This window comes from Peromyscus leucopus, chromosome 2 (genome assembly GCF_004664715.2).
Source record: "Peromyscus leucopus breed LL Stock chromosome 2, UCI_PerLeu_2.1, whole genome shotgun sequence".
Taxonomy (NCBI): domain Eukaryota; kingdom Metazoa; phylum Chordata; class Mammalia; order Rodentia; family Cricetidae; genus Peromyscus; species Peromyscus leucopus.
Window position 1 is genome coordinate 66,470,065 of NC_051064.1, and position 13,683 is coordinate 66,483,747.

The 13,683-nt window shown below is 43.5% G+C and overlaps 1 pseudogene; it reads right to left on the reverse strand.

The window, feature by feature from the left end:
• LOC114695697 overlaps positions 1-10,171 on the reverse strand; it is a 49,044-nt pseudogene extending 38,873 nt beyond the window's left edge.
• Between the last annotated feature and the right edge of the window lie 3,512 nt (positions 10,172-13,683).

Below are 13,683 nucleotides of genomic sequence, written 5' to 3' on the forward strand. Positions count from 1 at the left end.
AGCTTCAACAGCAGGAACAAGTAGGGTGATCTCAGGGAAGAAGGGCGAAGGTAGCCAGCATGCAAGGATGGTACAGGAAGTGGGGAAAGCAGAGAAGGAGGCCCAGGCCAGAGCTGGTGGGTCTCAAGAGCATCGTTTATCACAGAGTGATGATGGAAAGACTGGAAGGCTGTAGACGCAAGAGTGACAATCTGACCTAGTTTTTGTTGTTTTCTTTTTGTTATGCTTTTGATGGTCGTTTATTTGTTTACTTGTTTTTGAGATAGGGTTGCAGCATAGGCTGACCTAAAAACTCACCACATAGCTAGCCCCAGGCTGTCCCTAAATTTACAACAACCCTTTTGCCTCAGTTCCTAAGTGATGGGATTACAGGCATAAACCACTACCTGGCTCTGATTTACACTTTTAAAGCATCTTTGGGGCTGAGGAGATGTCTTGGTAAGGCACCTGCTTTACAGGCATGAGGACCTGAGTTCAAATCCCAAGACCCCACACAAGAGCCAGGTGTGGCAGTAGGTGTCTAGTCCCAGGGCTCCTGTGACAGAATGGAGGGCAGAGACAGCTCTTCTCCAGAAGCTAGTCTGGCTCCTGCAGTGAGAAACAGCAGAGAGATGTTACCTCAAATGAGGTCGAAGGGTGAGCACAGACACCCAAGGTTGTTCCGTGACCTCCAAAGACATGCCACTGTGTATTAGCACACACACACACACACACACACACACACACAGACACACACACACACACAGGCATTATACACATATGCAAACAATACACAAAGATAAAATTTAAAATAAATAAATAATCTCTCTGTTCATTGGTGGGGAGAATTTTGAGGGTTTTTGTAAATAGTTTGCATAGGGACTGTCTCTCATGTTCTTTGAACGTTTGGCCTTCAGGCGGTGGCACTGTTTGGGGGAGACTGTGGATCCTCCACAGTGTGGGGAGGCCCAGCTAGAAGAAGTGGGTTGCTGGGAACAGACCTTGAAGCTTATAGCCTAAGCCTGCTTCTTGGTCTGCTGAGACATCAGCCAGCTGCCACATGTTCTCACTGTCACAGCCATGAGCTACCCACCCACGTCACCAAAGAGTCACCACCGTTGTGACTCTCCCACCATGACGGGCCCTCTCCCCTCAGACCCTGAGCCCGAATCAGTCTTTCTTCCTCTGAGTTACTTTTGTCGGGTATGAGAAAGGCAGCTAACACAGAGGCCAAGGATGGAAGACGTTAGGTCACCAGGTGGTGGCCTGCAATTACCTGGGCAATCAATTACAGTGGCGTAGGGAAGAGGTCAGAGATGGGATGTATTTTGTGGGTGGAGGTGGCAGACTGTGGAGAGGGTGTGGAAAAGCAAGAACTCCAAGATGGCACGTGGCTTTGGAAATGACCTCATCGTCATCTGATGAGGACTGACCCAGATAACGGATGAATAGCACTTATCTCCGTGCCAGAAACTTCATGAAGGATCAGTGCATGCTTGTTGTTTTATTTCTGGTGCTGGCTCTCTGCAAGGCGCTCATTTGAACTTTAGGTGAAAGTTTTCTGGTCCTTGGTTTTCTCATGCATGCAATATGACAAGCCAGAGAATCTTTCAAGCATTTGGTAAATATTGATTACGCATTGACAGCGAGCCAGGCTCTATTCTGAGAACCAGAGACGTGGAGTCAATGAGTAGCTACCCTCATAGAACTTAGAGTAGAGTGAAGGTGCTGGTGAACAGAAAGTCCTGGGGAGGCTCAGGAGAGAACCAATGGCAAGAGAACCTTGTGGGAGTGTATGTCCAGGAAAAGAAGACTTCCTACACGAGAGGTTTTTAGGTGGAAGTCACAAGATCAGAGGGAACTTGGAAGATGAAGCATGAGGGTGCCTGTGGCAGAATGGATGTGGGGCGGGAGTCCATGGAGATAAGAGATCAGGCAGAGGGAATGGAATGATAGGGTTGCTTGAGGCACAAAAGAGTGTAAGTTTCCCAGCACCAGAATTCTCAAGGGCAGACCCGCCCAAACATCTTATCTCATGCTTGGGAGACTTTGCAAAGAAAGGGTGCCAGGACCCATCAAATGCAGGTGGGTGTGTTCTGAAGAACGGAGGGTTTTATTTGTATTCTTTAAAAGGTTAGTGGCCAAGAACAATTGTTTTGTGGTCCTTGGAGGGGGATCTGGTCTCTAGCTATGTGCTAACTCCTGGGCTAAAATGGCAATGTGTGGAAGGATGGTGGGGGATTATTTTGTTTTACTGTTCTGGGGATCAAACCCAGTGAGCTACATCCTCAGCTTTTGGAGCTTTATGTTTGCTTTGCCTTTGTATTTTTTGAGATAATGTCTCAAAAGCCAGATGAGGCTGGCTTTAAATTCCCTATATCTTTAAATAGTGCCTTGACTTCCCCAAAGCTGGGATGATAGGCTAAACCGTGATACCTAGTCAGCCTCCCCAATCCCTTGTCTTAACTTTTGAGATGGGATTCTTGGCACGCATCCCAGGCAGTTCTTGATTTGAAATCCTCCTGTCTCAACCTTCCGAGTGCTGACACTGCAGGTCCACACCATCATCCTGGGCTCCCCTGGCTCTCCAAGCATCAGGCTGTGCACATCAGCACTGGGAGCAATTTGACCGAATGTGCACTTCAGGACCCTCTCTGGTGCTAGTTTACAAGTCTCTTCCTACCTGCTCCTGGTAGGCCGTCAGAATCAGATGCCACGTAAAGGTGGTAATGTGCCATCGTGATTCGGTAGCCTGCTCTGAGCTCTCTGCTGGATCACTAAAAAGCAAGGAGACTCCATCACTCTGTCTCCCTAATGGCAAAAGATTCTGAATTGTGCTTGAAGATCTTATGCTGGGTCCTTGTGGAGAACAGCACAGGGGAAATCTTGACTATTCTTCGCATGCTCTTTACCACTGAGCTCTGCCCCTAGCCCCCAAGAAATAGTCGCCATAAAACCATTGCTACATTTGCTGTGGAATTACTTTAGAAGCTAGTGTAGTGCACATCATCAGTTTGCTCTAGAATTTGGGCAGGCATGGGTATGTTCTTCCAGACAGTGAGAAGTAAGTAGTTCAACACACTTACCTTACTGCCGTGGCTGCCAGGACATTCAGAGTTGGATGTGAAATCCATTAGTAACATATCACATTGCACACACACACAGTAGATTCCTCCGTCTCCCTTAATCTTGTATTTCTGCCTTAATGTGTTTATCAAATGTATATGGAGAACCCATGATGGAGGACCGTAGCCATCCTGCTGTTACTGGGCTGGTGGCAAACCCTCAGACACCAAACCACCGAGCGCTTCACATATGACTTAGCCAAAGGAAAGAGAGTCATTTTTCAGGTTTCAGTTCTGGCAGGACAGTGGCTATTCCTAACCTGAGTCCGTGTGTCTCGCAGAAGCTCCCTGACAGAGTGGTCATCCGCGGGATGTAAGACATTCACTCTCCTCTGATTGTCACCACAGATGACATAAGAAGACCTTCTCCAGAGAGGGAAATGCAAGCCTGGAAGGTGTCAGCAAATGGCCGAGTGCTGCAGACCCGGGTGGTAGAGGCCTGTGTGCCTGTGTTTTGGTGACAAGCCCCAATTCTTTCTGGACGTTTCTGTCCCACATAAGTAAGTCTGAGTGGGTGGTGCCAGCCTGTGCTATGACCTTGTAAAAAAGTAGTTCCCTCCCTGCCCTTGAGGATTTCACCAGGCCCCTCTGTCTGTCCTCAGCCAGCCAGTGCTGCAAACTGTGTTTGGACAGTCTGTAACGCTACCGTCAAATTTAGGCCCCAGGATTGTACCTGCTGCTGTTTTCCTGGCCCTTCCTCCTCTCAGCGCCCCCCTTTCACCAACTTCTCATTCTAACCTGATTCTAAGCTTCACCCCAAATCCCCAAAGAGGAGCCTGCTTCCGGAAACCCTGGGAACCTTCTCGCCGGGGAAGCTGGATGAGCTGCTGGCTGCTGTTCTTCATGGGGCCCGGGATCATTCTGGAAACTCTCACCTGCTGGGCTCCCAATATGAAAGGTCTCCCCTTTTTCATAGGATTAGTGTTTGAGATTTTCCTTTGCATTCTCCCATGCTCCATGAGCAGCTTAAGGAGGCTCATGCTTAGAGACATTTCCATGAAGCACGAAGCGGTATTTCGCCCTTAGAAGAAAATATTTTTGGCATCAATTCAAGGAAGCAGAGACCCACTTCAGTGGGGGGATAAATTCCCAGACGTGCCCCAACCCACTTCTAGAGAACTCCTTCTGCCTGGGAGCACCGCCCTTTCTGTCCCAATTATGCCATCCATGTCTCCATTTTTAAAATTACGCTCCCATTATGGGCTATTTATATAGGATATACTAAAAGAGTCCATAATGCTCGCCCATACAGCAAGTACCCTCTAGTTTCCGACTGCTCTCCAAAGTTACCACCTGTTTCTTAGATGTGAGCCCGTTTGCCAGCCACTGTTAATAAATCATGCTTTCTCTGTGCTTTTAGACTCTTGGGCACTTCCTCAGATGGTGCCGATCTACCTTCAGGAAGGTTACAGTTTCTCATCTGCTCTGACATACCAAGATACCATGAGAGAGCCGACTCTCTCCGTCCCCATCTGTGGGTGTGGTTGATCGTGTGTGTGCAGGCGTATATGGGCCCACCGCGGAGGTCAGAGGACAAGCTCGGGTGCCATGTGCCTTGTTTTGTTTTGTTTTTCTCTGAGACAGGGCTCTCACTAGGGCCCATGACTAGCTAATTAGCAAGCCCCAGTGATCCCTGCCTCCCCAGTCCTGGGGTTACAAGTGCATACGACCATGTCTGACTTTCTACCTGGGTACCTAAGACCAAACTCAGGTCCTCAGGCTCATGGTGAGCTCTTACTGATTGAGCTATCTACACACACACACACACACACACACACACACACACACACACACACACACTTTCCTTCTTCCCCTCACTCCTAGCAGCCACCCACCTGTCCTCCATTTCTATGTGTCATTTCAAAACGTACATAAATAGGATCAAACAGCAGGTAACTTTTCAAGTGGGCTTTTTTTTCCACTCAGTATAATTCTCTGCAAATTCATCAGGCTGCAGCAAGTACGCTAGATCCTTTCTTTCATGCCTCAGTTATATTCCAAAATTTGAATGTGCCACCACTTTATAACCACCCACCCACTCAAGGACTTCAAAGTTGTTCTAATCTTTGGTTATTGTGACTGTACTGTCTTTGCTAGGATTTCTGTTGCTGTGATAAAACACCATGACCAAAAGCATCTTGGGTAGGGAAAGGTTCATGTCAGCGTATTTGTCTCTCTAACAGGCCATCATAGAGGGAAGTCAAGGCAGAAACTCAAGGCAGGAACTGAAGCAGAGACCACGGAAGAGCTCTGGTTATTGGCTTGCTCAGTTTGCTTTCTCATATAACCGAGTACCAGCGCAGAGGTGGCAGCGCCCCAGAGAGCTGGACCCTCCCGCCTCCATCATTAATCAAGGACGCCCCACAGGCTTGCCCATAGGCCAGTCTGGTGGGGACATTTTCTCAATTGAGGTCTCCTCTTCTCTCAAATGACTCTAGCTTTGTGTCAAGTTGACAAAAAAAACTAACCAGGACATGTACAGATAGATCTCTGAATCAGTGCAAGTCTTCATTTCTCAGGGCTACGTGCCTAGGAGTACAGTTTCTGGGTCATATGGTATTTTATGTTTCCATTTTTTTAAGTGCCAAAGTCATTGAGAGTGGCTTGCCAGCTTACATTTCCACCAACAATATGTACTTCTCGCCTCCTAGCTAGCATTTGGTCTTGTCTGCTTTTCACCGTTGCTGTCCCGATAGGTGTGTGGTGGCTCCTCGACGCAGCTTTAATTTGTATTTCTCTAACAGCTAATGATGTTGAGCACCCGTCATGTGCACATTTCCCATCTGTGAACCCACTGCGCTGAAATGTCTTTCCATGTTTCTTGCCAATTTTATAATTGGATCGCTTGTTTTTTTGTCTTTACTGTTGAGTTTTGAATATTCTAGGTAGTCATTCTTTGTCAGGCATGTGATTTCACACAACTTTCTTTCTTTCGCGGGGTCTTAGTTTTTCTGTCCTCAGGATTTTTTACAGAGGGAGAGTTCTCAGGCCTTTATCTAAAGTTCAGCTCACCCACCATTCCTTCCGTAGAGTGTACTTTGAGTTCCACACCCCCAAAATGTGCTGCATAATCCCGGATGCCAAAAACTTTCATTTCCTCCCTGAAGATTTTGTAGTTTTACATTTTACATTTAAACTTGTGATTGTTTTTTTTTTTTAAATTGTAGTATAGTGTATGAATCTTAAGTTTTATTTTATTTTTGCTCCATGGCTATCCTATAGCTTTAGCGATATTTATTGAAGAATCTAGCTGGACAGGGTGGTACACTTAACACTTTAATCCTAGTGCAGGCAGGTGGATCTCCATTTGAGGCCAGCCTCCATAGCAAGTTACAGGTGAGTCAGGGCTACACAGTGAGACCCAGTCTCAAAGAAAGAAAAAAAGAAAGGAAGAAAGAAAGAAAGAAAGAAAGAAAGAAAGAAAGAAAGGAAGGAAGGAAGGAAGGAAGGAAGGAAGGAAGAAAGAAAGGAAGGAAGAAAGAAAGAAAGAGCGTGCCTTTTTTTTTTTTTTTTTTTTTTTTTACCAAAAATCAGTTGGACATGCATAATTTTTTTTTTGACTCTGCCTATAGTTTCTTTGTTCTGGCTCACTTGTCCTGGTGTCTTGCACTCAGCCCCTACGGTCGTGACTGCCACAATAGCCTGATGAGTTTGATTAGTTATTGATGGATTCCTTCCATGTGCCTCTCATTTTAGGGACACTTTGGCTCTTCTAGTTCCTTTGATTTTTTTTTTTTTAAATACATACATCAGAAAGTTTTCTATCTCCACACAAAAGGATTGTGTTAAGTATGTGTACTGGTTTGGTGAGGTAACTTCTTTTTTTTTTTTTTTTTTTTTTTTTTGGTTTTTCGAGACAGGATTTCTCTGTGTAGCTTTGCGCCTTTCCTGGAACTCGCTTTGGAGACCAGGCTGGCCTCGAACTCACCGAGATCTGCCTGCCTCTGCCTCCCGAGTGCTGGGATTAAAGGCGTGCGCCACCACTGCCCGGCTGGTGAGGTAACTTCTTAACTATGCTGAGCCCTCCAAGGCATGAGCCCAGTGTGTCTCCTCATTTATTTATATCTTTTTTGATACTCGTCACCAATGTGCATGTTCAGTCACAAGTCCTGCACATGTTCTGTTAACTTTACAGCTAAATCTTTTGTAGCAACTTTAAAGTTACTTTCAAGATACTGCATCTTTAAGTCTAATGTCTATGTGTTCATAATTAATGTCAGAAATGCAGGTGTGAAAGGCTCGTAGGATGGCTGAGTGGGTAAAGGTGCTTGCCCCCAAGCCTCATCACCTGAGTTCGATCCCCAGGTCCAGTTGGTAGAAGTAGAGAACCAATTCTGGTCTACACACATGCAAATAAGTTAACATCATAAAAATTAAGCAAATAAAGCAGTAATCTGAATGCCCCATCCACTTTTCAAGATAAACGAGGGGGAGTTCATCTTCAATCCCAGCACTCAGGAGGCAGAAGCAGTTGGCCTTCTGAGTTCAAAGCCTGCCTAGTCTACATAACTGAATTCTAGGCCATCCAGGCTAGTGAGATTCTCTCTTAAATAAACACACACACACACACACACACACACCACACCACACACACACACACACACACACACACACACACACACACACACACACACATTTTTAAAGAAGGCTGGAGAAATGACTCAGTGGTTAGGAGTACTCACTGCTCTTGCAGAGGACCTGGGCTCAGCTCCCAGCAACCACATGGTGGCTCATAATCACCTATAACTCCAGTTCTAAGGGATTTAACACCATCCTCTGGCCTCCTCAGGTACCAAGCATGCTTGTGGTGCACATAAGTACACACAGGAAAACACTCATAAAATAAAAATAAATAAATCTTTAAAATAAATAAATAAACGCTGGCAATTTTTACCTCTGCTGGCCCTGGGATTCAGGAGGGTAGGCTTATTGAGTTTCTCTACATGAACAGTCATATTATCTACCAATATGGGCAATATTACTCTTCCTTCCAGTTGCTGTAAGTTTGTTTCTTAACTTGTCCCATCCATCCTTATTGCACTGTATTGAGTAGGAAACCCATGGCTTGCTTTTAGTCATGGTGTGAAATCGCTCATCCTTCAGCATTCAGCTTAATGTTAACCATCCTTTGTAGACTGCCAATTTGGAGAAATCCCATTCATACCTAGTTTGCTGAGCAGCGTTTCTTTTTGTTGTTGTTGTTTTGTTTGTTTTTATTTGTTTTGGATTTGTTAAAACAACACATATTTAGTTTTTGTGCTAAATTGTGCTGGAGACCAGAAGTCTGCTATCAGTCTTTTTAAATTAACTTTCATTATGCATATAAAAAAGTGGACTTTGTTCTGACATTTTACACATATATGTCATATACTTCCATTATTCCTTCCCCTCTCCAAAGTAGGCTCCCTTATACTTCCATATCTCTTATGCTTTTAAAAATGTCACGTCCAGATTGTATATATGAATGACAATAATACAGTTGTTGTGGAATATGATTTTAACTATGTAAAGATGTGTTACATTTGTTTATGCTGTGGAATATTACATTAACTATGTGAAGGTGTGTTACAGTTGTTTGTCCTGCATTTGTTTAATTATGCAAAGATGGGTTGCATTTGTTTCACCTTTCATGCCTAAGGCACCTGATTGGTCTAATAAAGAGCTGAATGGCCAATAGAGAGAGATAGGTTGGGCTGGCAGACAGGGAGACTACAGAAGAGAAATCTAGGCAAAAGAAGAGAAGAAAGAGGGAGAAGAATGGGATAAGAGAATGAGGGAAAAAGAGAGGGACAGGAGCCAGGCAGCCTCCAGCTAGCTAGATGGAGTAGGACATACAGAAGGAAAGAAGGGTAAAAAGCCCCAGGCAAAACATAGATGGCGAAAACCAGGTTGGGCTATAAGAACTAGCAAGAAACGAGCATAAAATAAGCCCAAGTATTCATAACAAGTGATACATCTCTGTGTCATGATTTGAGAGCTGGTTGGTGGCTCAAAAAGAAAAGGCCTAGTACATGTGATATGTGTCTCTCTGAATCTGGCTGCCATCGCTAACTAAGATGCTCTCCAGTACCAATTATCAATTTCCAGTAAATTAGGTAATGTACCTTTTCAGCTGATTAATATTCTATTGTTTGTGTCTATCACATTTTACCTTTTTTTCCTAGTTAGAAACATTTCATTTAAATGTGTCAAATAAAAACCCACATTTTCAGACCATAAGATGTTAATATATTCAACAAAACAGTATTTTACTGCTCTGAATTGTACAGGGTAATAATCCAGATCCATTTTGATTAGATTATATTTTACAGACGTAACAAATCCCTGACGATAATGTAAACCAAACAACTTTTCCCTACAGGGTGAACTTGAAAACAGCAGTCCATTCTTTTGGGTCTTGCACTTCTTTGAGGTTTTCCTATTGGAGAATGACTTCTTTTAGGCGACGGAGATCTGAATTTTGCTCAGTTGCTTCTCAGTAGTGAAATAGACTTGGATTTTGATCTAGACCTTGAGTGGGGACTCAAACTTTTTCTAGATTCTCTGAGAGAAACTGATCTTAATCTACAAAGAGACACAGACCTTGAAAGCAGAGGAGAGGGTGATGTTGACCCCCTTCCTTGGCTTGTGCCCTGTAAGAGTGTCGTGACCTCTGGATGGGGGATGTGATCTACATCATGCCCTGCTTCACCTTCTAGGGCCATAGCAATAATATGCAGTCATAAGCATAATGTCCCTTTTCACCACACTCACAGCATCTATCATTAAGATCAGAGGGATGTAGGGCAGGTGCCTATCAACATGAGATCTCTGAGATATGCCTATTGATAGTTCAGTCCTTACTGGAGAACCACAAATCACCTTCCCATCCAAACTTCTGCATCTCTAGGATCTTCAGATTCCACAAAAGCAAATCCTGGAGGATTTCTCGCAATCCATACATTTCTTAAGGGCCTATGGTAACTGAAAGCCCTTTCTAACTCTCCCTTCCCAGCACCAATTCCCAGGTTACCGAAATACACCTTGATTTCCCTTCCATGCGGCCTCCAGATGTGACTAGTCCACATCCTCAGCTCCAGCTGCAGCGCCCACAGCTCAAGTAGCAGGAGAGCTGGTTCACACCTTCACTCACCAACCTTCCTGGCAGCACCATTCACATTTCACCTTTTCAGTCATGAATCAGTGTTGGATTTTGTAAAATGCTTTCCTGTTCTACTATGAATTTTCTTTAACCTTTTCAAGTGATCCACTGTTTTGAATGAGCAAATACTGAGCAAGCCTTATATTTCCGGGAATAAATCTACTGCTCTTTGCACATAATTCTTTTCATATATTGAATTCTATATATTTCTGTATAACTCTACATATTCACATATGAATTCTATTTGCCAATATTTTGTTGGGGACTTTGTCATCTGTATTCAGAAGGACTGCTGGTCTCTCTTATATACTTTGTCTGGTTTGGGTATCAGGGAAGTACTTTGTGCCCCAACTGGAGGGGAATCCCTTCATCTGTTTTTTTGGAAGAGATCATGTAAGATTGACACTGGTTTTCTTTATACACCTGTTAGAATTTTCCAGCAAGATATCTGGACCAGAAAATTTCCTTTGGGGAGAGTTTAAGAGTGTGACTTCACTGTCTTTAATAGTTATAAGATCATCCAAAGCATTTCCTGGTGGGCAATCTGGAGAGGTACATGACTTTCACACATTTGATATATTTGCGAGGTCAAATCACATATATGACGTTACTTGTAACACGTCCACACTGTCATTTCAATTATTGTGATGTTTAGTCCTGGTATTGACAATTTGTCTTTTTATTATCAGTGCTGTCAGAGGTTTGTCCATTTTATTATTTTTTCTCATGGGAGCATCTTTGGTACATTGCTTCTTCATTACTTTCTATTGTTGTTTTTAATTGCTTGGATCCTATTTTTTCAATTTCCTTTCTTCTGCTTTTTAAAAAGGGTTTACTTTATTATTTTAATTATGTGTATGGGGGATGTTATACACATGGTCTTAGTGCCCATAGTGACTAACAGCATTGGGTCCCTTGGAGCTGGACCTGTACGCAGCTGTGAGCTGTCTCACACGGTGCCGGGAGAGGAGCTCAGGTCCAGGAAGAGCAGCGTGCCCTCCTGGCAGATCCGTCTCCCCAGCTGCTGTTCTGGTTTAGTTTTGCTCTTTGATTCCCTGGAGGGGAAGCTTATGTGAGTGAGCCACCTTGCCATCCCATCCGTCTTCTTTCCTAGCCTGAGCAGGTAATGTTGTCAAGCTCCCTCTCACGGTGGCTGTGGTGGTGTCAAATATTTTGAAATACTGTATTTTTATTTTTATTCACTTCTTTGAAATACTGTATTTTTATTTTTATTCACTTCTTTGAGCTTGAGCGTTTTCTCCTTAGACTTTTTGTGCAGCCTGTGAATAACTTAGACATACTTGTTTAGTTTCATATATTTGGAGACTTTTACCATTATCTTTCAGTTATCAGTGTGTAGTTTGATTCCATTGTGATCACAGTTCATATCATTTCAACCTTTCTATATTTGACTAGGTTATTTTATAGCCCAGCATGTGGCCTATTTTGAAATATATTGCATGGGCCCTTAGAAATGTTATACACTGTTTTCTGGTAGATTCTGTTGGTTAATGGTGTGTGTGTACACATGCGAGTGTGTGTTGATTATGAGGTCTTTTTCTTTTATTGGCTGTTATTCTTTAACCTTGCTGCTTTTTCTGTCTTCTTGTCCTATTAATTGTTGCAATAAAGTCTTTGAGGTTTCAAACGTAATTGTGACTTGATGTGTCCATTTTAATCCTTTGTTTGTTTGTTTGTTTCTCTGTGTAGCTCTGGCTGTCCTGGAACTCACTCTGTAGCCCAGGCTGGCCTTGAACTCACAGAGATCTGCCTGCCTCTGCCTCCCAAGTGCTGGGATTAAAGGTTTGCAACACCACTGCTTGGCTTTAATTCACATATTTTAAAGTTTGTGTTCCCCTTTTCCTCTCCCCTTTAGTCTTTATTTTACTTCTTTTCCTTTTGTTTTTATTTATGAATTTAGGGTTGTGGTCTTCTCGCAAATTGACTGTTTTACCATAACATAGTGTCCCATTCTGTCTCTACAAGTTTCCTTTGTCCCAAATTGACTTTAATATTAAGGCATCAGCTCCTGCTTTTTTGGATTAACATGTCTCTCTTTTGTCTTTCAACTTGCCTGTTATAATTGAGGTGAGTTTCTTTGAAGCAGCATGTAATTGGGTCATGTTATATAATCAAGTCTAGCCATTTCCACATTGCAATTGCTGAACCTCCATTATTTACAGTCGGTGTAGCTGTTGCTATGACAAGGATGCCTGTGGATTTTACTCTCTGGTTTTAGCTCTCTGAATAGAACTGATACATATGTGAGCTCACAGAGCCTGTGACAGCATGCACAAGACCAGCCCACATTCAAACCAGACAAAATCTCCACACTGAGCAGGGGAAGTGGACACACGATCTCACCAGTAACCAATAAGCTATTTTCAACTGATACCTGATGGGAAAGGAAAAGGCCGTTTTCTCCAATGGAGTGCTGTTGGGTATATCAACCATACCCAGAACAGTCCCATGCCCAGGACAAGTTAGCCAGCTGGCCAACACAGAGTGGACTTCATGTTTTTTGTGTATTTTTTGTTTTGTCTTATTGGTTTTATCTTAAAATTTGTTTTGTTTTGTTTTTTGAGAGCAAGACTATGAGAGGACATGAAGTTGGATGGTTACAGAGGTGGAAAGAACATGGGAGGAGTTGGGAGAGGGGAAAGGATATGATCAAAATATATTTTGTGAAAATTTTTAACTAAAAATAATTTTTAAAAAGTTTTTTTTTCTTGTTTTTCTTTAAGTTCCTTGAACCACTATTTGATCTCAATTTAAAAACTGTGGCACTTAGAGTGGAAGTCTCTGTCTGTCTTTGTGGGTGTGTGGGCCTGGAGGTGGCGTGCGGGCCTGGAGGTGCGTAGCCTATCTCTGTGGGGTTGGAGGTACATAGTCTTTCTCCGTGGGCTTGCCTGGAGCACAGTGCTTATTGTCTGCAAGTTCTCATAGGCCTCCCTGTAGCTAGAGTTTTCCTGCTTTGCCCACAGTCAGGACAAATCTTTGTCACCCGCCAGTCCCACAGCCTCTCAGACCCAACCAAGTAAACACAGAGACTTATATTGCTTCAAACTGTATGGGCATGGCAGGCTTTTTGCTAACTGTTCTTATATCTTAAATTAATCCATTTCCATAAGTCTATACCTTGCCATCTAGCTCATGGCTTACCAGCATTTTCACATGCTGCTTATCCTGGCAGTGGTTGGCAGTGACCCCTTCTGCCTTCCTGTTCTTTTATTTTCTCCTCTCTGTTAGTCCCGCCTATACTTCCTGCCTAGCCACGGCCAATCAGGTTTTATTTATTGACCAATCAGAGCAACTTGACATACAGACCATCCCCCAGCACAGCCAAGTGCAGATCATCTCAGACACCTGCACTCAGGCCCATGGTCCTAATCATCCTCTATGTGGACCTGCTGGGTAAAGCCACAAGGAACCCAAGAA